The 24,604-nt window shown below is 48.3% G+C and overlaps 1 protein-coding gene across 1 annotated transcript in view; it reads left to right on the top strand.

The window, feature by feature from the left end:
- Positions 1–23,131: 23,131 nt before the first annotated feature.
- LOC116983331 (ETS domain-containing protein Elk-1-like) overlaps positions 23,132–24,604 on the top strand; it is a 48,753-nt gene continuing 47,280 nt past the window's right edge. Inside the window, exon 1 of the mRNA XM_033037039.1 lies at positions 23,132–23,601. The gene's annotated coding sequence lies outside the window, so the exon portion shown is untranslated. The remainder of the gene's footprint in view (positions 23,602–24,604) is intronic.

Genomic DNA, 24,604 nt, shown 5'->3' with positions numbered 1-24,604 from the left:
CTTGTTAGAACAGTCCTGGCGGTCCATTAAGGACAAGAGCTGCAGATTGCGATTTTAAAAAATCGTAGCAATGGCAGCTGCAATGGGAGCTAGAGGACAGGGTATCTGCAATACCCTCAGGATTAGTGTCAAGGATCTCAGCGAGGGGATGCCCTTCAGTCGAGATACTTTTGTAAAGAAGGTCTTGCTGGAGGCCTGCAAGTTCGAGCCCAGGGTTATCTACTGCCTCCAGGACTTCCCGGGTAACGGATACTTCGACGTTACCTTTGTGCTTCCGACAGGACGGCAAAAGCTGATGAAGGATTTCCAGGAGAAGGGGAATGAAGCTCCGCTGTCGTTGCTGAAGGTGCAGCCACTCTTCACCCTCCCAAACCAAAAAGAAAGGACGTTCGCGGTGCATATGTTCAACCCACATGTGCCCGTAGTGGATGTCCTCACCTTCCTTGCTCGCTACGTCGACGGAGCAGGGAACAGCGTGGACGTGAAGGATCTGCATGGGATTTGGATGAGCAAGCGGCAGGTCAAGGTAAAGCTGAGGGTGGACAAGGAAGGAACTCTCCTCCACCCTCCCTCGGTGTTCGCAATTGGAGGAAACCGAGGCTATTTAAATTACGTGGGGCAGCCCAGAGTATGCAGAAGATGTAACAAGCCTGGGCATGTGGTGGCCCAATGCAATGCAGTGGTCTGCAAAAACTGCAAAACGGAGGGCCACGAGACAAAGGACTGTCAGGCCAGCAAGAACTGCAACCTGTGTGGGGAGGGAGGCCACCTTTACAGGGCCTGCCCAAAAAGAGCCTGTACATACGCACAGGCAACAAGAGGGGCGGCTTCCAGCACCCCCAGGGTAGGTGAGACACCCACTACCACTGCCAAGTCCCCAGCAGAAAGGGGAAACAAGGATGAGGACAGCCCAACCACCTCAACCACCTCGAGCCCCCAAGTGCCAGGAGAACTCCAGCACCAAGCCCAGGAGGGAGAGTCGATGGAGGAAGGGGGAGAGCAGATTTGGACGACGGTGAAGTATAAAAAACACCAGAAGGGTCAGCACACGGAGCAGAGGCCAGAAGGGGATGGCAAGCCCAAAAAACCCCCCAAAAAACGGTCTCTCTCCCTGACAGAAGGCAGCAACCTTCCCTCGTCGGAGGATGAGGCGAACGGGAAACCCCACAAGAAGAAAACCGGGGAGGAAAGGAGAAGGTCCAGGCCGATTGTCCACCAGCACCAGGAGACCGAGAGCAGAGCAGCGATCGAGGGGCTCCAGCCCCAGGACATCGGGAGCAGAGCAGCAGTCGAGGGGCTCCAGCCCCAGGGCATCGGGAGCAGTGCAGTCACCGTTGGGCCCCAGGGCATCGGGAGCAGTGCAGTGGCCGTTGGGCCCCAGCTCCGGGCAACCGGGAGCATCGTAGCGGCAGATGGGCCACAGCTCCGGGCAACCGGGAGCAGTGCAGCGGCCAATGGGCCTCAGCTCCGAGTTTCCGGGAGCAGTAAGCCTGTCACCGTGCCCCAGCCACGAGAGACGGGGGAAGCGGCGCACCCAGAAGGGGGTAAAACGAGCAGCCCCCCCCCCCCAACGACACCTCGGGTTACGACACGGGAAACCCAACCCGTTGAGGAGGCCGGGTACCTGAGCCCAGGAAAGGTGAGGCAATTCACCGAAGCGGTGGGCATGAGGGAACAGGAAAATGGCCAGTGACTCTAAAGGACAATGGAGCTCAAACTGGCATCCTTAAACGTGCGCAGTGTGAAGAGCACTGCGCGATGTGTTAATGCCTTACAGTACCTGGCCAAGGTCAAGGCAGATGTGACTTTTCTCCAGGAGTGCGGGTTGCCACACCTCCGCTGCTATCGGAGGTGGTCGCGATGGTGGCCCCACGGACTGTCTGTGTGGTCGGGGGGCAATGATTGTCGTGCTTCCGGCCTGGGGATCTTGCTGCGGGGAGGGAACTTCGCCATCACTGAGGTCAGGGAGGTGGTTGCGGGGCGTCTCCTCGTGGTGGATGTTATGTACCGTGGTTCTCCGCTGCGGCTGATTAATGTGTATGCCCCACCCGTGCGGAGCGAGCGGCTGGCCGTTCTCCAGCAGCTCCCAGTGCTGTTGGCCACGTCCCGGCAGCTCGTTCTGGCCGGTGACTTCAACTGCATCATCGATGCGGCTGGACGATCCGGCAGTGCCGACAACAGACTGGACAGCACGTCCAAGTTCCTGATGGAAACGGTAAAAGACGCAAAGCTGCACGACGCCTTCAGCGACCCTGCAGGCGGGTCCCAGCCGCGATTCACCTGGTCGAGATCGGACGGTTCAGCCCGATCCCGGATAGACTTCGTCTTCACCACGAAGGCCGTCACGGTGAGACACACCGACCTCACGCCGGTGTTCTTCTCTGACCACTGCCTCCTTCAGGCTTCCTGTCACCTACAGGAGGACCGGAAGGCAGGCAGAGGGACGTGGAAGTTAAATGTGAAGCTGTTGACCCCAGAGAACGTTGAGGAGCTAAAGAGGGACTACGCACGTTGGAGAACGGTGAGGCCCCTCTTTGACTCCCCGACACTCTGGTGGGAAGCAACCAAGGAGAACATTAAGAAGTTCTTCATAGCCAAAGGGGTTCAGAGAGCAAGACAGAGTCAGAGGGAATTGTGCCAACTCCAGACAGAATTGCAACAACTGCTCCTTCTGCAGTCGAGGGGGGTGGATGTGAGGGAGGAACTTAGAGAGGTGAAGGACCGGCAAGCTCGGCTCTTTACGTCTGAATCCTCCAAGATCATCTTCCGATCCAGGGTCCGCCATGTGGAGCAGGATGAGACGTGCTCACGTTTCTTCTTCCATAAGGTTCACAGGGGGAGCTCTGTGATCAACAGCCTTAGGGAGGAGGACGGCTCGGTAGCATCCTCGCAGACAGACATGATGAGGGTCTGCAAATCCTTTTACTCGGAATTGTATGACCGAAAGGCCACAGAAAGCACCGCCTCCCAGAACTTCCTGTCCTCTATCACGGAGGTCTTGGAGGACATCAAGCAGGAGAGTCTGGACCAACCACTGACCCTAGAGGAGCTGACTGGCTCCATCCGCTCCTTTGACTCGAGTAAAACTCCCGGAAGCGATGGCTTATCGGCCGAGTTGTATTTGGCTCTGTGGGACTGGGTGGGCCCGGACCTGCTGGAAGTGTACAACGACATGCTTCTAGCCGGCAGCATGTCAGACTCCATGAGGAAGGGCAGCATCACCCTAATCTACAAGCAGAAGGGGGAGAGGAAGGATATAAAGAATTGGAGACCCATAACATTATTGAATGTAGATTACAAGATCCTGTCTAAGGCCATCGCCAACCGGGTCAAGTCTGCTCTGGGACGGGTGATCCACCCGGGCCAAACCTGTGCTGTACCTGGCAGGAAAATCTCAGACAGCCTAGCGCTGCTGAGAGATACCATCGCCTACGTGCAGGACAGACGGGTGGATGCCTGCCTAGTCAGCTTGGACCAGGAGAAGGCCTTCGACAGGATATCGCACATGTACATGAGGGACGTGCTCTCCAAAATGGGTTTTGGGGAGGGAATCCGAAATTGGATCAAACTGCTCTACACCAACATCCGTAGTGCAGTCCAAATCAATGGGTGGGAATCAGACAGTTTCCCTGTAAGGTCTGGAGTCAGGCAGGGTTGCCCTCTCTCTCCTGTCTTGTTTGTCTGCTGTATTGAACCTTTTGCCGAGTCCATCAGGAAGGATGCGAGCATAAGAGGAGTGACATTGCCAGGCAGTGGGGGCATTCAAGTAAAGACCTCCTGTACATGGACGATGTCGCCGTCTTCTGCTCGGATCCAAGGTCGGTCCGCAGATTGATCAGCATCTGCGACCAGTTTGAGTCGGCCACGGGAGCCAGGGTGAACCGCAGGAAGAGCGAGGCCATGCTCTTTGGCAACTGGCCCGACTGATCTTCCATCCCCTTCACCATCAAGCCTGACTTCTTGAAGGTGCTGGGGATCTGGTTCGGGGGGGCTGAGTCGAGTAACAAGAATTGACTGGAGCGGATAGCCAAGGTGGGGAGGAAGCTGGAGCTGTGGAGGCAACGCTCCCTCTCCATAACCGGGAAAAATTTGGTCATCAGGTGTGAGGTGCTCTCAGGTCTGCTGTACTTGGCACAAGTGTGGCCTGTCCCTCCCTCCTACGCCACGGGGATCACCCGGGCCGTCTTCCAGTTCATCTGGAGGTCGAGGATGGACCGGGTGCGACGGGTCACAATGTACAAGTCGGCAGACAACGGGGGTAAAGCGTGCCCAACGTCGCCCTCATCCTGATGGCCACCTTTGTGTGTGGCTGCATCAGGCGGAGTGTAGAGCCAAGGCACGTGGGCACTAAGTGTCACTACCTGCTGAGGTTCTACCTGTCCCCAGTGTTGCGAAGGATGGGCCTGGCGCAGATGCCACGCAATGTGCCAGTCAGCTGGACATTGCCGCCCCATCTGTCGTCTGTTGAAAGGTTCTTCCGGACCAACACCTTTGACCACAAGTCCATCGGGCAGTGGTCAGCACGGAATGTCCTGCAGGCACTGCAGGGAAAGGACTCGATGGATCCGGTGGCGTGGTTCCCAGAGCAGACTGCCCAGCTTGTCTGGCAAAATGCCTCATCGCCAGAACTGACCAACAAGCACCAAGACCTGGCTTGGCTGGCGGTGAGGGGAGCCCTCTCAGTTAGATCCTTCCTGCACCGTCGGAACCTCACTACCAGCGCACGCTGCTCCCGGGACGGTTGCTATGGAGACGGAGACGGTTGCCCACCTCTTTGCAGAGTGTGGATTTGCAAAACGAGTCTGGAGAGGTATGAAAGGGTCCCTGGAACGATTTATCCCGAACAGCTCCGTCACAGAGGACTCTGTGATTTACGGACTGTTCCCAGGGACACATTCAGAGACTGACATCGAGTGCTGCTGGAGGGTCATCAACTCGGTGAAAGACGCTCTTTGGTCTGCCCGAGCGTTGCTCACCACCCAGCAGAGCGAGATGTCCGTCAGTGAATGTTGCCGACTGGGACTTGCGTGCTAAGGGACTCGCTGAAGCTTGGTGCAGCCAACGCCAAGGCTCGGTGGGGGAGGGCCACAGTCTAGGGTCCTTCCGCTGCTGGACATGGGGGGCACGGTATGGTGGAGACGCCCCTCAAATTAAAAATTAAATCAAGGGAAGGTATCCCACGCCAGGGGGCTACATGAGTGGCACGGGTGGGGGACATTTTTTGTGGAACTTGAAATGTCAGATGGAAATTTTCGCACTGTGTACACATTGTATATATTTATTACTTGGACAGGGGCCACAGAGTGGCACTGGTGGGGGACTGTTTGGTGAAATTTGACAAATGTAAAAAAAAAAAAAAAAATTTGTACTGGAAAAAATTTGTATAGTCTCCGAAAATGTCGGATGAATTTTGTTTGAATGGTTCAGGAATTGTATATATTTACCAATTGAATAAAGTATATTTTGAAATAAAAAAAATAAAATAAAATAAATTAGCTTTCTTCACTGCCTGCTGCACCTGCATTTCCTTCATACTAACTATTTTCCTCCTTTGATCTCACCCTTCCTTGAAGATACCCTCCTCAAAGCCTCCCATTACTAATCCAAATGACACCTAATATCTGCAGACACAAAGAACTGCAGATATTGGTTAATACAAGAAAGGACACTAAGTGCTAGAGTAACTCAGCAGGTCAGGCAGCTCTGGAGAACATGGAGGGGCGACGTTTCAAATTGCGACCCTTCTCGATGGCCCCAAACATCACCTATCCATGTTCTCCAGAGATGCTGTCTGACCGGCTGAGTTACGCCAGCACTTTGTGACTTAATTTCTCCAGCTCATCTCCAACTCTGTAATTCACTCACTGCACCTTATGTTTTTCCTTCATTATCCTTCGGGCAGCTTCTAAGTTTCACCCGTCCTCCTCCAAATCCCATAACGTAACTCAAAGATAGACACAAAGTGCTGGAGTGACTTAGCGGGTCAGGCAACATCTCTAGAGAAAAAGGATGGGTGACGTTTCGGATCAGGACCCTTTCCTCAGACTGGAAGTAAAGGGGTAGAGAAGTAAATCACTTGTTCCACTGTCATTAAGTTCATCCATTCAAATTCTCATGCTTCATCTCCTCAAACCTACTCTCAGATTTGCATTATGTATGGATTCACCCACGTCCCCTCTTCATTCCCAACCGACTGTTGCACCTCCGTTGAAGACTCTTTGCTGTGTTCACTTTAATCGAATCATACAACGTGGAAACAGGCCCCTCGTCCCAACTTGCCTGCACCGACCAACATGTCCCATGTACACTAGTCCCACCTGCCTGCGTTTGGCCCATATCCCTCTAAACCTGTCCTATCTTTGTACCTGTCTAAATGTTCCTTAAACATTGCGATAGTTCCTGCCTCAACTACGTCCTCCGGCAGCTCGTTCCATAAATAGGTGCAGGTGATGATTTACAAATGAGAATCCCAATGTCTCATTGTAATTAACAAAATTAATTAAGAAATAATACAAACATAGTTCTATTCATCGATGTTCTGAACCTGGGGGGGCCACACACTTATAAGCAAAAAGCATCAAGCTTAAATCGTGTTCTTTCCCATATATTACATATTTCCTAATGTTACGGAAGAAATCCATTTGGCCCATCCTGTCATCTACTAGCACACAGAAAAATCCCATTCCCCAACTTATCTCCCCGGTGTTCCTGTATTCTGTCTTTGTCCCGCCCGCTCCCCTGACATCAGTCTGAAGAAGGGTCTCGACCTGAAACGTCGCCCATTCCTTCTCTCCAGAGATGCTGCCTGTCCCACTGAGTTACTCCAGCATTTTGTGTCTACCTTATGTTTACAGGAATATGGGCCAAATGCAGGCAGGTGGGACTAGTGTAGATGGGGGACATTGGTCAGCATCGGCAAGTTGGGCCGAAGGGCCTATTTCCACGCCCTATGACTCCATAACAATGACTCTAATAACTTTGATGTCAAATTTCTTTAGATTTCCTTGGGAGGGTTAAAAATTGTTTTAAATTATGCCCTGCACTTGATGTGTGCCTCTCAAGTTTCAGAGCTCGATGCGTAATACGTAATAAGGACAGAACATATTGTGAAAATTTTCGCTCCTGCTTAATTTATTGAGCCAAGTTTTGGGGCTGGGAAAGAGGAGACATTAGGCGTTTGTTCTGGAGTGTATTTCTCAAACTGCCTCGCCCTTCGTGCAGTCACAATAAGTCATAATCAATTGTGGTTGTGAAATAAGGGGGAGAAATGTGAATTGAATGCAGAGAACAGCACAGAGAGAGAGAGAGAGAGAGAGGGGTTAGAGGGAGGGGAAGGGAAAGGGGAGAAGAGGGAATGGGAAGGACAGAGAATGGGGGAGAGAGAGGGGGGGAGGGAGAAGGAAGGAGAAGAAGAGGAAAAGGGGGGAGAGAGAGAGAGAGAGAGAGGGGAGGGGAGGAGAGGAGAGAGGGACAGAGGCCAGTGCACACACCAGCTGTTGCTGAGAATTATTCACTTCCTGGATATGGAGGAGATTATCGTTCCTGTAGAAACACTGACCCAATTGTGTGTGTTGTGCTACACTTATTCGTTGCTGCATTTGAACTCTGGTGGCTCCTTCATCTGAGCACAATTACATAAAAAATCCTGGACTAATTCCACAGCTAGGCAATGAAACACTGTTACTACAGGATCTTGATTGCACAAAGTCCTTTTCCAGCTTACGTTTTCTTTCCTGGAGATGCTTTTGAGTGGAGAATTAGAGCTGTAGTGACTTGCCTAATCTTGAGCAGTGATCTGATTGACTCGATGATTATTTACTTGTTCAAACAGAATTGTCTTTGTGCTTTTGTGTGGGAAGTTGCGGCTGGTAATAGTCCCCTGTCCTTTCTGGAACAGAAGCGATAGCTTTCCTTAACCTTAAGTCAAAGTGCCTTCACAAGTCCCTGAATTGTGTGTTACATCGTGGCTGTTGGGTATGCATCAATCACTCTGTGCTAGAAACAGCCCGTGAAAAGATGTCCAAGGGTCCCGACCCAAAACATCGCCTATAGGCCAGTTCATTGGCTATATTTAAGAGGGAGTTAGATGTGGCCCTTGTGGCTAAAGGGATCAGGGGGTATGGAGAGAAGGCAGGTACAGGATACTGAGTTGGATGATCAGCCATGATCATATTGAATGGCGGTGCAGGCTCGAAGGGCCGAATGGCCTACTCCTGCACCTATTTTCTATGTTTCTATGTTTCTATTCATGTTCTCCAGGGAAGCTGCCTGACCCTCTGAATCACTCCAACACCTTGTGTCTTTTTTCGATTAAATGATTATTTCACTGAATCTTAGTCATAGGGTCACATAGATTGGGAAATAGGCCCTTCAGCCCAACTTGCCCATGCCGACCAACATGCCCCATCTACACTAGTCCCACCTGGCTGCATTTGGCCCAATATCCCTAAACCTTTCTTATCCATGCACCTGTCCTGATGTTTTTTAAATGTTGTTAGAGTACCTGCCTCACAACCTCCTCTGGCAACTCGTTCCATCAAGAGTGTTTTATTGGCATATGATCCAAAACAGTTTTTGTAGCAGCACAGCAGGTATGTGAACTCTGTAAAACCCAGAGTAAACAAAACAAATTCAATATATTATATATTACACATATATAACAAGAAGCTAAAAATGTCATTGTCCCATTTTATATACATATATACATACAGTAAATATACAAACAGACAAATAAATGAACAATAATAGTCTAAAGTTAAAAACAATGCCTTTAAGAAGGAACTGCAGATGCCGGAAAATCGAAGGTACACAAAAATGCTGGAGAAACTCAGCGGGTGCAGCAGCATCTATGGAGCGAAGGAAATAGGCAACGTTTCGGGCCGAAACGTTGCCTATTTCCTTCGCTCCATAGTTGCTGCTGCACTCGCTGAGTTTCTCCAGCATTTTTGTGTACTTTAAAGGCAACGCCCCTGTCTATAGAGTTTGGAGCCTATTTGTAGTGTTTAATAGACTGATGGCTGTCGGGAAGAAGCTGCTCCTGAACCTGGGTGTTACAGGTTTCAGGTTCCTGTACCTTCTTCCCCATGGGTGAAGTGAGAGTGTGGCCAGGCTGCTGTGGGTCTCTGAAGAGGCTGCCATATATCCGCCACCCTCTGTGTTTAACATTTCCGTTAGGGTGGTGGGGAGGAATGTTGGCTTGTGAGAACTTCACAGTTTCTTGGAATAATGCCATTGGAAGCATTAACATTGATCCAAGCCGGCAGGTTCATTCAATGATTCACCAGGTAGGATCTTGGACAATGAAGCACTCCCTCTGGTCTGTATCCAGGGTAACAGTCAGCCTGAGAGTTCTCATAGGATTTGGCAACATGTAGAAGACTGGTCACTTTCCACTTCAATCAACCCTCAAGACTGCACTGATGTATGTGATCACTGGATTAAAATTTAAAATGGCTCACAATTAGTTTTATGTGATGTGCCCTCAGCACAGGGCATGGTGGCACAGCTGGTAGAGCTGCTGCCTCACAGCACCAGAGACACCGGTTCAATCCTGACCTCGGGTGCCTTCTGTGTGTGGAGTTTGTAAGTTCTCCCTGTTACTGCGTGGGTTTTCTCTGGGTGCTCCGGTTTCCTCCCACATTCCAAAGACAAGGGGGTTTGTAGGTGATTGGTCCTCCTTAAAATTGCCCCGTAGTGTGTAGGAAGTTTGTTAACGTAAAACTAGTGTGAATGGGTGATGAGCGGTCGAGGTGGACTCGGTGGGGCCAAAGGGCCTGTTTCCATGCTGTAACTTTCAATAAATCAAAATATTGTTGGAGACAGAATTTCTTTAACGCAGCGAGTGGTGGGGGCCTGGAATGCATTGCCTGGGGTGGTGGTGGAGGCAGATACGATAGTGACATTGAAGAGTTTTTTACAGAGGCGCATGTAAGTTCATGGAATAGAGGGATATGGATCATGTACAGGCAGATAAGATAAGTTTAACTTTACGTCATGTTAGATACAAACATTGTGGGCCATAGGGCCCCTTCCTGTGCTGTGTTGTTATATGTTCTACATTATTTATCGGACTCAGGAGACCTTGTCTGCTACAGTTCCTATCAAGAGTTCTGAGCTTCTAAATTAAATTAAAGCAACATCCTGTCCTGTCCTCAGCTCAGTGGGAGACCAGAGGATCTGATATTCACCCCTGGTTACGTTATATAAACGTATCTTTGGGAAAAAATTTAGTTTGTGATTGACCTAGTGGACACAGGGAAGTCAAAGACTGAGTTTCAAACTCACTAAGTTGTCAGGATGGATAATTATAATAGAGACTTATGGTTGTTAGCTTCATGTTTTAAGGAGTGAACATTTCCAGCAGCTTGTCTTGGACTCCCATATCGAAGCAATGGCCAAGAAAGCACACCAACGCCTCTGCTTCCTTAGAAGGTTTGGGAAGTTTGGCATGTCCCCAACAACTCTCACCAACTTCAATAGAAGCATCATTACAGCTCCGTCCTCGACCACAAGCAATTGCAGTGAATTGTGGATGCAGCCCAAACCATTACACACACCAACCTCCCTTCCATTTAGTCCACCTCTACCTATCTATCCATCTTTCTTCTATCTATATCTTCTTCTTCTTCTTCTTCTTCTTCTTCTTTTTCTTCTTCTATACTATTAGCAAAATTCTCATCTTGTCCTGATTTGTGATGTTTTTAAATTCGCGCAAAAACGGTACCCTATATCGCTAGGATTTTTTCGCCACCTTACTCGCCGTTCTCCTCTGTTCCAAGCACACCAAGTTTTGTTTCGATCAGTGGAATATTACAAAAGTTATGGAGGTTTAAAAAATCGTGAGATCAGAACATCTCGCCTGTCAGTCACCATGAAGGTAATTCCCCTTCCGGCACCCACTGTCAATCACCGGGGCGAGGAGAATAAAACCCCGGAGGTGGGGCTGAGTCCAGAGTCCGTGAGTGAGAGAGTCCAGAAGCCGTGAGTGAGTGAATGAGCACAGCCACCCAGCCCACGAGCTACCCAGCCTGAGAGCCGCCCAGCACGAGAGCCCCCCACAATACCCCTCCCCCACACACAACCCCTCCCCCCCACAACCCCTCCCCCCCCACAACCCCTTCCCCCCCACAACCCCTCCCCCCCACAACCCCTCCCCCCCACAACCCCTCCCCCCCCACAACCCCTCCCCCCCCACAACCTCTCCCCACCCCCACAACCTCTTCCCACCCCCACACCACCCTTTTCCCCCTCCTACAATCCACCGCCTACACACACCCCCCTCCTCCCCTCCCACCCCACACCCCCTTGTCACACCCCCCCATCCCCCCCTCCTCCCCACACCTTCCCACCTCCCCTCCCACACATGAAGAGGAGGGAGAGGGAGTGCTGTGGGATATGGGGAAATGAGCCGTGCCAGCACAGTTAGGGACTATGGGTGAGTGGTGGAATATTGCGTTGGGGAATGGGTTGCGTTAGGGGAGCAGGCCTCGTGTGTGACTGGGACCCAACGGGTCCCACTTAGTCTAGGTTACACTTAAAGCTGCCTCGGCAAGGCCACCAATAATCAAAGACAGTGTCACCCTGATCACTCTCTCCTCCCCTCTCCCATTAGACAAGAGGTACGGAAGTGTGAAAACACACACCTCCAGATTCAGGGACAGGTCCTTCCCAGCGACAGGCAACTAAACCATCCTATCACCAACTAGAGAGCGGTCCTGACATAACATCTACCTGGTTAGATGACGCGATTGTAATCAAGTATTATCTATCCACTGGTTGGTCAGCACGCAACAAAAGCTTTCAACTGTACCTCGGTACACGAGACAGTAAACAAAACTAAACTAAACTGGTGATGCTGGAATCTCGAGCAAAACACAAAGTGCTGGAGTAACTGGGGGCTGGGGGGGGGGGGGGTGTCAGGCAATATTGCCGATCGCTGGTCAGCTGGTGGACTCAGTGAGCCGAAGGGCCTGTTTCCACTCTGTATGTCTAAAATAAAAATCTAGAGCTGTAGACATCTGCCAGGGAGCTACTTTGAAGGAGCTTAAATATGATTGACGTGCTATTTTTTGATTGCAGTTAAATGATTGAAATGATGGGTTAATTGATTATTAACTAATTTATGTAATATTTTGTTTGTAATCTAATCAAGATGAGTTGATAGAAATTACCTCCTATAAAACAGTTTTCACATCAAAATTACATAAAGTTACGCATTGCAAACTCATTAGGGTCTAGATGTACTGCGATAAACATGAGGCTTTAAAACAGTTGACTTTAGCTTGCTGACCTCATACAGAGACTAGATTCATGGGTACAGTATTACATTAAGCTGAAGTTTACTCATTTTTAGTTTAGCATAGGTTAGTTTGGAGATACAGCATGGAAACAGGCCCCTCGCCCCGCCGAGCCCACGCCGACCAGCGATCACCCGTACACTAGGGACAATTTACAGAGGCCAATTAACCTACAAACATGCACGTCTTTGGTGTTTGTGGGGGGAGACTGGGGCACCCGGAGAAATCCCACGCGGTCACGGGGAGAACGTACAAACTCCGTACAGACAGCACCCGTAGTCAGGATCAAAGCCAGGTCTCTGGTGCCATGAGGCGGCGACTCTACCAGCTGTGCCACTCAGCTGCTCAAATGTAATAGACATCAAGGAGAAATAGGCTCGGAGAATGAAGAAAGAAACGGCAGACTGAATTTAACGCAGAGAAATGTGAAGTGATATTTGTTGGCAGGAAGAATAGAATGAAATGGCACAGTTTGACAGGTGCACCGGATGGAGGAATCAGTGTCCTTGTGCATTAACCATTCAACAGCTAACTGGATTGGCATAAGAGAGAATACCTGTGGAAGATATTGGGACCAACAAGATTGTTGTACCAGGTTCTACCACAGAATCAATGGGCTGAATGGCCCCCATTGGTGCCAGGCATTGTCCCACTCCCCACCTCAGTGTTCCACTCCCCACCTCTTTTCCAGCTATCTCCCTCCCCTCTACTACAATCAGTCTGAAGAAAGGTCCCGACCCAATACGCCACCTATCCATGTTCTCCAGAGGTACTGCCTAACCTGCTATTCTTCCAGCACTTTGCACTTTTACTCCAGCTTCCAGCATCTGCAGTTCCTTGAGTCTCCTAGTTTCACCTCTTTATTCTTTTCAACTGTTGAGAGCTCTGTGCACTTCCAGCATTTTCTGCAATTGTTTCCAGCATCTGCATCATTTTTACTCGTCTCGTTTTACTTTGATCGGCACTCAATAGGTGTGCTGCATTTAAAGTCAGCTCGCGTCAAACAAATGTACATCAGAAAAAGTGAGGGTTGATAATTCACCTTGTTCTCCCGCTAATAACTGACCCCAATTAGATGCACAATAAGACATTCCATCTCGGCTTCTATGTGCTGAAGAAAACAACTTCAGCAATCACTGCAAAGTGACTACTAAACAAAATAGCTGCTGCCAGATTCATTGCTTCAAGTCAGTCATCTCATGGAAACAGCCTGAGTCAGCCTGACACCCGATTATTAGAGCTGACAGAAGATGACTGACACAAATGGTAGCTCCCTGGGTTAAGTGACTGGACCCATGACCGAGAGCTGTTCTATTGTTCCGAAGACGAAAGTTCAAATCCACCGTGACAGCTACAGAACTTAAAGTCAAGAAATTAAATCAACCTGGAGATTGTAAAGGAAGGAACTGCAGATGCTGGTTTACACCGATGGTCGACAAGAAATGCTGGAGTAACTCAGCGGGCCAGGCAGCACCTCTGGAGAAAAGGAATAGGTGATGTTTCAGGTCGAGACCCTTCTTCAAACCCTTTTCTCCAGAGATGCTGCCTGACCCTCTGAGTTACTCCAGCATTTCGTGTCTATCTACTGGAATTTGTAAAGTTCGGGGGGCACATTGGCGCAGCAGTAGAGCTGGAATGTCAGGGACCCAGGTTTGATTTTGACTGCGGGTGCTGTCTGTACAGAGTTTGTACGTTCTTCCTGTGGCCAGTGTGCAGGATAGTGCTAGTGTAAGGGGTGATCGCTGGTCGGCTCTGACACGCTGGTAAGAGGTGTGAAGTTTTATAATTTTATTTTATGCAAGCTAACACTCCTCTACATTTATCTAAGTCACCCCCGTCCAACGACAGAAGGGGCTTCCTTATCAGATAATTGTCTGGTACAAATTGTTGACATACTGTCATTATGGCGATATTACTGAATAATGGGTGGTAGGATTTTAGCTTGCATGCACAATACATAGACCTTGGGAAGCACAGTTGGTAGAGCTTACAGTGCCAGAGACCCAAGTTCAATCCTGAACTCAGATGCCATTTGTGTGTGGAGTTTCTACGTTCTCCCTGGGACCGTGTGGGTTCTCTCCAGCTGCTCCGCTTTCCTCCCACATCCCAATGACGTGCGGGTATGTAGGTTAAATGGCCGTCTGCGAATTGGCTGGAACAGGAGTGATTTGCAAAGCTGAAATAAGGCGCATGTTTTTGTGTCAGGATAATGCCTGACTTTAATACACATTCTGCTTCATTCAGCAGCTCTTACTGCTGATAGTGGCTGACACAAGTGTAAGAATATTTCATTTACTATAGCAACATATGCAACATAACTAGATATGGAGTGATGAAAGGACGCATAATTCTGCAAAGATCATGATGTGAAAGGCTAAAAAATGGTCTCTCAGCCATTATTCACACGCAGTGATGCAGCCAGCCACTTAATTTTCCCCAATTACCTGTAAAATATGGCCATTAAGGTAAAGATGCATTATGCTTCAGTTTTCAGAAAGAATCAGAGCGATGAGCATGAAATGTGTCAAGAAGCAATAAATTGTACATTTAATGTAACAAGTTGCGGACATCATTTAACCAAACTATAGAACTTAACGTCGACTTTTATAATCCACCACAGACCTTGTGGGCCGAGTGGCCTGTTCCTGTGCTGCACTGTTCCATGTATAAACAAGGAACTGCAGATGCCGGTTTGCAAAAGAAAAGACACAAAGTGCTGGAGTAACTCAGCAGGTCAGGCAGTACCCCTGGAGAACATGGATAGGTGATATTTCAGTTCAGGATCCTTCTTCAGACTGAAGACCCAAATGCAGCTCCAGTCCGCACTCACCCAGACCTGCGATGGACTCTGAAGAAGGGTTCCGACCCGAAACATCACCCATCCTTTCTCTCCAGAGACACTGCCTGACCCGCTGAGTTACACCAGCACTTTGTGTCTATCTCAACACTCCCTTATTCTCCGCTGGATCCACAGCTTCCATCAACATTGAATCAGTCTGAAGATCGGTCCCAATCTCAAACGCCATCTCCGGAAACCTCCAGGACCGTAAAATGTTTCCCCCTCTACCATCAAACTCTTTGCCGAACAACTGGCACTAGTCTACACAGATATTTTCAATCAGTCTCTGCAAACCAGGCAGGGCTGCTGTAAAGTCTCCACTATTGTTCCTGTACACAAAAAGGCAAGGATTACTGGTCTTAATGACTACAGGCCTGTCGCACTGAGCTCTGTAATCATGAGAACTCTTGAAAGACTTGTGCTGGCCAACCTGAAAAAATATCACAAACCCCCTGCTGGACCCTCTGCAGTTTGCATACCGGGCCAATAGATCAGTGGATGACACAGTCAACCTAGGCCTGCACTTCATCCTCCAGCACCTAGACCGCCAGGGATCCTATGCAAGGCATTTGTTTGTGGATTTTAGCTCTGCATTCAACACCATTGTGCCAGAGCTACTACACTCCAAACTCTCCCAGTTGACTGTGCCTGAACCCCTCTGTCAGTGGATCACCAACTTCCTGAAGCATGCGAGGCTGGGAAAGTACATCTCAGACCCACTGGCCCTCAGCATAGGAGCACCGGAAGGCTGCGTATTCTCCCCTCTCCTTTACTCTCTCTATACCAATGACTGCATCTCCACAGACACCTCTGTCAAGCTTCTCAAGTTTGCGGATGACACAACCCTAATTGGACTGATCGAGGATGGGGAGGAATGTGCGTACAGACAGGAAGTGTCACAGTTGGCATTCTGGTGCCATCGCAACAACTTGGAGCTCAATGCTCTTACAACGGTGGAATTGATTGTAGACTTTAGGAGAACTCCCCCTCCCCTCACCCCACTCACCATCAACAACACCACAGTCACATCTGTGGAGTCATTTAAGTTCCTTGGAACCATCATCTCCAAGGACCTTAAGTGGGGGGCCACCATCGACTCCACCGTCAAAAAGGTCCAACAGAGGATGTACTTCCTGCGGCAGCTGAGGAAGCACAATCTGCCACAGGCAATGATGGTCCAATTCTATACGGCCATCGTAGAGTCTGTCCTCATCTTCTCCATCATGGACTGGTTTGACTCAGTCACCAAGCACGACATCCGGAGGCTGCAGCGAATCGTCCGATCAGCTGAGATGGCTGTTGGCTGCAACCTTCCCTCCATTGACAAACTGTACACTGCAAGGGCCAGGAAGCGAGCGGGTAAGATTATCTCTAAACCCCCTCACCCTGGCCACAAACTCTTTGAATCTGTGAGGCGACTCCAGACTGTCAAAGCCACCACAGCCAGACATAAAAACAGCTTTTTTTCCACGAGCAGTAGCTCTACTCAACAGCCAAAAGTCTGTAGCCTCCTTGTGCTCTGGTATTTTATTTCATTCACATGTTTAAATTATAATGTTTTATTTTTAATTGTCTACCGTATATTGTGTTGTTATCCTTGCGAGCAAAGCACCAAGGCAAATTCCTTGTATGAATACATACTTGCCTAATAAAATGTATTCAATCTGTCCATGTTCTCCAGAGATGCTGCTTGTCTCACTGAGTTACTCCAGCACTTTGTGTCTGTACTGTTCTATGTTCTATATCTTCCTTGCATTGTTAATGCAAGTCTCTGCAAATGTACAAGTTCAGTCACTCATAGTCTACGGCATTGTATTATTGGTTTCTTGCCCTTCTCTACAGTTCCACTCTCCTTTCTGGACTCAGGTTAGATCTTGACTTCCTTTGGCAGTGATTCAGTGGCCCATTTTACATCCAATCCCTCTTTAACTTTGGGTTCTCTCCTCTTGTCTTCTCCCTGTGCAGAGAATTGAAGGGTATGGACCATATGCAGGCTTTATCGGACTTTGGCTAGGCCGCATTTGGAGTATTGCAGGCAGTTCTGATCGCCCCATTGCAGGAAGGATGTGGAGGCTTTGGAAAAGGTGCAGATGGGGTTAACCAGAATAATGCCTGGGTTATGGGGCTGTCCCACTGTACGAGCAATTCCAAGAGTTCTCCCGAGTTTCCCCTGATTCGAACTTGGAGAATTACGGTAATGGCCGCTCGTAGGTACTCGGGGCTCCCATGGACATTTTTCAACATGTTGAAAAATCTTCACGAGTCTTCACGAGTTTCCCGTGTTTCCCGAGTACCTGCTGTTAGCGTTACGAGCCGCTAAGAGACGTCCCGAGCTCCAACATACCCGTTACGTACATTCTACGTGCTTACCACGAGTTTGATTTTTATTTTAAACTCAGGAGATGTGTTGAATTAGCTCGTACGGTGGGACAGCCCCTTTAGGGACTAATAGCTACAGGGAGAGGTTGGACAGACTTGTATTGCTATCTCTGGAATCTTTATCCCAGGATGGAAAAATCTACTAGGGATGGTGGTGGAGGCAGATATGATAGTCGTGTTTAAGAGGCTTTTCGATAGGCATATGGGGTATGCAGGGAATAGAGGGATATGGATCACATACAGGCAGAAGAGATTAGTTTAACTTGGCATCAGGTTCAGCATGGACTTTGTGGGCTGAGGAACCTTTTCCTGAGCTGTAGTATTCTTTGTTCTATGAATGCCACACAGATACCGATATTGAGAAAGGCCATTTTGATTCATCAGAGTCAACGTCATAGAGAAAAATTGGGGCAGCGGCGAATATCAATTAGCCCTGTATTTTCCCAACAAAAAACCACAAAATATATCGGCACTACATTTGCTTTAAGCAATATCTGTTTATCATTAACTGATTTGATGATGCCAGGTAACCTCAAATATATCTGAGCCAAAGAGAAGTTTTAAAATCGAATTTATTTGTTATTACAAACCTTTAACTGCTCAACAAATACAAGAGTCTTTGAGCTTCTAGATAATGTAAGCGCAGGGACTTAGTTACACGATGCTAGTAAAGCCTGTTAGGTTTTTTTTACAAGTAGGTTCAGTGGAAGAAAATCACATTTGCTTAGAAATTGGATTTCTTTGCCCTACATTGGCTATGTACTGTGCATGGCAACGTCAGGCTTTTTGTGTTACAGTGCTGAAATATGCCATTCTGCATACCTAGACCGCGCCGACCATCGATCACCCCATACACTAGCACTATCCTACACCCAAGGAACAATTTACAATTTTGTTTTACTGAAGCCAATTACCTAAACAGCTGTGCCTTCTTTGGAGTGCGGGAGGAAACCAAAGCACCCGGAGAAAACCCACGCAGTCGTAGAGAGAATGTGCATACTCCGTACAGACAGCAATCCGAGGCCAGGATTGAACCCAGGTCCTAGGTGCTGTAAGGCAGCAACTCTACCGCTGTGCTGTGGGCTGCCCCATCAAATCGCCCAATTATAGGCTTTACACCATGGAAACAGGCCCTTCAGCCCAACACATCCAAGATGCCCCAGCTACACTAGTCTCACCTCATAGAAGCATGGAGCACAGAAACATGCCATTCAGCCCACCCTGCCCGTGCCAACCAACCAGCCCCATCTACACTAGTCCCACCTGCCTGTGTTTGGGCCATATGCCTCTGAACCCAATCCTATCCATGTACCTGTCTAAATGTTTCTTTTAAAATGATTTTTCAGCTGTGCAGTTGCTTCTCAGCGCACAGACCCATTTCCCGAAAGATGACGTTACTAGAGAATGATTGCTGGCCCCACCTAACAACACTTTTATGTAGTATTTGCGCTTAAAAATAGGCACTAATGTGCCCAATTTCTTAGACAATGTTAGCAATACATAAATAAATAGAGAGAGACTGCAAAGAATACCAGTGCAGGAAATTAGTTAAATTGATAGAAATGGTAAATAATGATACCAGGGCGAAAAGCAAAGTTGAAATGAAGCTAATCATGTAAACGGGTTAATAATCTACAGATGTTATTTAAGTCAGAATCAATGTTGTTATAATTGTGTGGTTAGTTGTATGAAGTAAATGTCAGGAAGAACCCGCACTGGTTGATATTCACTGGCTGTTTGCCATCCGCCTCGCTCTTCTCTGTATTAGTCTGACTCTATTTGATCACACTGTGGTTTATCACTCTCGTTCTCCATGTGTACACTCATTTATAATTTTCCCTCAATCGTGTTGAAAAAGACATCCGTGACTGGAATTTCCGGGGTATTTTGTCAAATCAAATACAGTGAGAGACCGGCGGAAACCGTAGAGCAACATCGTTTGATCTTTACGCCCGATAGGGTTATTCCTTCTGATGATAGGCCATCAACGTGAAACGTCAACGGTTTCTCTCCCCGCAGGTGCTCACTTACTTGCTGAGTGTTTTCAGCATTTTCCACTTTGTTTCAGATCTCCAGCATCTGCGGGGTTTTGCTTTCAGGTTTTAGCTGTTTGGTTGGACAGCCCATTCTGGTGACAATCCCATTGAGGACCAAGTCTCAGTTTAATGGCAAGTGGCATGGAGCTCAGAACAGGTGACCCAATGCAGCCCTGAAGCACCAGACAGATGCCATGCCAAGGGATGAAGCAGCTGTATTTTTGTTTTAGAGATACAGCGTGGAAACAGGCCCACCGAGTCCATGCGGACCAGCGACCACCCTAGTTCGATCCTACACACACTAGAGGCAATTTACAGAAGCCAATTGACCTACAAATCCGCACGTCTTCGGGATGTGGGAGGAAATTTGAACATCCGGAGAAATCCCATGCGGTCACAAGGAGAAGGTACAAACTCTGCACAGACAGCACCCCTGGTCAGGATCAAACCTAGGTCTCTGGCGCTGTGAGGCAGCAACTTCACTGCCGCGCAACTGTCTAACCCAACAATCCGCCCATATTTCCCTCCAATTGCTCTCCTTAGTTTCTTGACGGGGTAATGTTTCTTTGGTTTATCTCCCTATAACACTTGGGGGGGGTCATCACCCAGCTGAGGTTTTCCCATGACCCCAGGAAGGAGATAGGTCTGGAGCTAAGGGTCATCCACGACCGTACGTTCGAGGCACAAGTCCCAGGCAAAGACTCATCCAAAGATTCTTCAACGCAGAGCAGCTCCAACAGCTGTGAAGATGGAAGAGGGTTGAGATGTAGATGGGGGCAAGTGGACCCAGTTGCCATGGTCGATGGAACCTGGACACCAAGGGAGGTGTGGAACTGGCTCTGCACTGGAGGCCCCCTGCACAACCTGATGCTTACACAGGTCTGCCAGATCAATGAGCTCTGTAGTGAGGAAGAATTAGAACTTAGAACATCATCTCTCTCTATCTATCTGCCATTTAACATCGCTCTCTATGTCATTTTATATCAATTTCAATTCAATTTCAATTAAAAAACTTTATTGGCATGATAAAAAAAACACTGTTATATTGCCAAAGTATAAAACATGACATACATATTTAAAATGCATAAGTATAAATACAAGTATACAGTGCATGGATAGATATGTCCCTGTACATAAACTCACAATAGGCCGATAGCCCTTTATTGATTGCTACACGTCTTGCAGCTGTAAGCAGTACAACACAATAGCAAGTTTAGCAATTCAATATTAATTTCTTAGTGTTAGTTAATGTCAATTAGTGTGTGCGTACATATGTGCATGTTGGTCATTCAACGCCTCTCAGGTTATGGCATGCTGTTACGTATTGTACACCAAGATGTGCCGTATTTCCTTCGCCAAGGATTATTCTTAGTTTTGATGTATCATCTAGTTCTTTAAAATCAGGGGTGGCCACACTGAGTTTGTCAAAGTATGGTTTCCTTGTTTTGTCAAATTTTTTGCCAAATTTTATATCTCTCTCTAGATAGACACAGAAAGCTGGAGTAACTCAGCGGGACAGGCAGCATCTCTGGAGAGAAGGAATGAGTGACATTTCGTGTCGAGACCATCAGTTTCTCTATCGCATTTTATCTCACTCTCTCTATCTGTCATTGCATATCTCTCTCTCTCTCTGTCATTTTATCTTACATATTACTTATCTGTCTGTCTCTGTCTGCAAAGGAAGCAGGGCTGTGATATCTGGAGCCCCCAAACCCACAAAAAAATATTCTGCACAGGGGTGACGGGTGAAAGATGGTCATCGTACAACAGAGGAAGAACCGACCCGAAATGTCACCCATTCTATCTCTCCAGAGATACTGCCTGTCCCACTGAGTTACTCCATCATTTTGTGTCTATCATCATGCAACAGAGTTGGGACAGAGGTGCCTCAGCAACTGCACATGCTACTGGGAGGCCGTTTTTAGAGAACCCTCTGTTGATGACAAATAAGGAGGAGTGTCCTCAAGGGCCTGTCCCACGAGCATGCGACTCCATGCGGCAAGCGTGACCTAAAGCCCGCAGCCGCCTCCACGCCGTACGCACGGAGGTCGAGTGAGTGACGTGAAGTTCGAGTGAAGTCCGACGGGCGTACGCCGTCGAGGCGGCTGTGGGCCGGCAGGCCATTGCCGCGCGGAATTTTTTAACCTGGTCAGTTTTTCGAAGCCCCGTGCGATGTTGGGACCAGCACCGCACAACTCCATACCGCTCCAGCGACCGAAGTGGGAACCAGCCCCCGCGAGGCCGTACGGCTCAAGCGACCACGTTAGGTCGCGCTTGCCGCATGGAGTCGCATGCTGGTGGGACTGGCCCTTTAGGTCGCGCTGGTGGGACCGGCCCTTTAGGTCGCGCTTGCCGCATGGAGTCGCATGCTGGTGGGACCGGCCCTTTAGGCTGCTCCCACTCTCCTGCCCCTCTTTCATTGCTACCACTGCCCCCTCTCTCATTGCTACCACTGCCCCCTCTCTCATTGCAGCCCAGGACAAGTCAAGTCAAGTTTATTCGTCACATACACATACTGTGCTAACTCTGCCGGTGCTCACTTTCTTCAAACTGCTGCAGAGTCGCCGAACATCCCGGTCTATATGGCTGCCGTGCAGCAGTAAAACCTGGACTGTGTTCTGAAGCCACATCAGGACTTGGCGAGCTTCCATCAATAGTGGCATCAAATTCTAAGCATTGGATGGAAGGATTATCAAGCCAATACACGCAAATAGAGATATCAATCCAATAAATATAATAAGCACAATACAAGTACGACCGCTTCAACAAATACAATAAAGATTCTAATAAATGCAATAAATATATTAAATAAATAAACAATCAGTTATGGACCAGGTAGTGTACACCATGCTCTGTATTCTCCAAACTTTCTTGGGCGTTCTAACCTTTCAAACCATTTCATAAATTCATATGTCATGGGAGCAGAATGAGGCTATTCGGCCCATCGAGTTGACTCCGCCATTCAATTGCGGCTGATCTATTTCACCCTCTCAGCCCCATTCTCCTGCCTTCTCCCCATAACCTTTTGACACCCTTATTACTCCAGGATCAGGCAAATTCGGTAATGTGTAGGAAGGAACTGCAGATGCTGGTTTACACCGAAGATAGACACAAAATGCTGGAGTAACTCAGCGGGACAGGCAACATCTCTGGAGAGAAGAAATGGATGACCCGAAACGTCACCCAATTCCTTCTATCCCGAGATGCTGCCTGTCCCGCTGAGTTACTCCAGCATTTTGCGTCTAATTTCAGTACTGCAGCGGGTTTGTCTCGATCTTGTACAGTATTTGGACAGGAAATTAATAGTTCCCTTCCCCCTCCCTCTCTCCCGAAGAACTTTTAACTCAATTTACTCAGAACTTCTGCAGCACACACACATCCCAACCATAATCTGAAAAGCAAAGGGCATGATGTATTAGGGGGCAAGCAATAACTTCAAAACCCGCCTCCACCCTGATACGTACATCACGTGTAAAATGTCACTTATGATTGTGTCAACTTCCGCTCACACACACACACACATACACACAAGGAATAACAAACTTTGCGTTAAAAAAACACATCCAAAGTTCCTAAGAATGGCGCACGAACTAACTTTGGAGATCACACCAGGGAATCTCTTTGCAGGAGTGAACATGAATGTTTGTTACTACAGTGTATCTAGCGGGGATTTGTGTGTGTTTCTTTAAATATTTGTCTCTCTCAGAAATGATTGACACCGATTTTTTGTTGTTGTTGTGAGCTTTGCTTGGGGGCGTATGGTGGGAGAGTGTCGCTGGCAACAGCTCACTCGTTAGGAATGATAAGCGAGGAGAGGGCGGAGCGGTGCAACCGAGACGGGGGGAGCTTCGGCGTGGCTGGCAAACGCCATGTGCTAAAGTCGCCTCTCGCCAACTTTTCTTCACCATCCTCCCCTCAAGGCTGGTTGCCGAAGCAAAAAAGAAAAGAAAAAGGCTGTTTGTGGATGAGGTGGAGAGGGGAGAAATCTGCACCACTGCTGGCTGTCATACCAGAGAGAGAGAGGGATCTCTAACCGCCTGCAATAGCAGAGGTAACAGACACACTGTATCAATTGTACTGTAACATGATTAACACTTACTGTATCCTTCGAGACGCCGGGCAACTTTATGTGTACAAATCTGGTGACTATTGCGACAGAATTGCGTTGGTATTTCGACCCCAGATTTAGAACATTAAATATCAGCGCGAATTTATATTTTAACTAACTGCACTGTCTATATCTTTTGGAAGTTGTGCTGTGTTTGCCTGCTAGGGGTAAAAGGACACTGAAGTTGTGGCAGATATATATGTCTATATTATATATTGTATATCAACTGCCCGTGTTCTTGTCTCCCACTTAATCTTTAACGTGACAGGGAAAGGGAGACAGAAACTGGAGTTGTTTTCTGGACGCTTCCGTCTTTGGCGTGTGTTTCTCCGCTCGCTTGCCCTTGAAATTCATCCCGTAGTTTTGGCGTGTCTTTGAATGTGTTATTGTGTGTTTCCGTGCGAGCCGGCGTGGGGTCTGGAACACCTTCATGGTTCTGTCAGTCAGTGCCATCCTCTCATATACACGGGGGGGCGAGGACGGCTACATAACCCCCTCCTCGCTCAGTCTGGGAAGTCACAGATTTTAATGCAAGACGGGAGGTAGAGAGGCGCTGGACGCATATTCCATCCGGAAGCTTCTTCCCTTCACCCTCCAATTTAGGAAAACTTTAATGTTTTGCCTTTCATTTTCCTTTCTGCTCGACCCAGCTGTTCTCAGACTCACCAGAAACTTCAGGAATGCGGTCAATGTTGTAACATACGCAACATCGCCGCCAATTTGCGAGTTGCAAGCTTTAGTGGAAAGTTAAAAACATGATTTTTTTCATATTAGGCGGGAATCAAGTGCTGTATCCCTAGAGTCATACAGCGTGGAAGCACGCCCTTCGGCCCAAGCTGCCCAACATGCCCAATGGCTAATGGGGCTACCAATAGACTATCTCCCTACCCTTTTTTTAAATAGTTTGTGGCATTTTTTTAACCACCATGATAGAGAATAGAGGGGT

The sequence above is a fragment of the Amblyraja radiata genome, chromosome 18 (genome assembly GCF_010909765.2).
Source record: "Amblyraja radiata isolate CabotCenter1 chromosome 18, sAmbRad1.1.pri, whole genome shotgun sequence".
NCBI classification, from domain to species: Eukaryota; Metazoa; Chordata; class Chondrichthyes; order Rajiformes; family Rajidae; genus Amblyraja; species Amblyraja radiata.
This window is presented reverse-complemented; position numbering and strand designations above follow the sequence as displayed.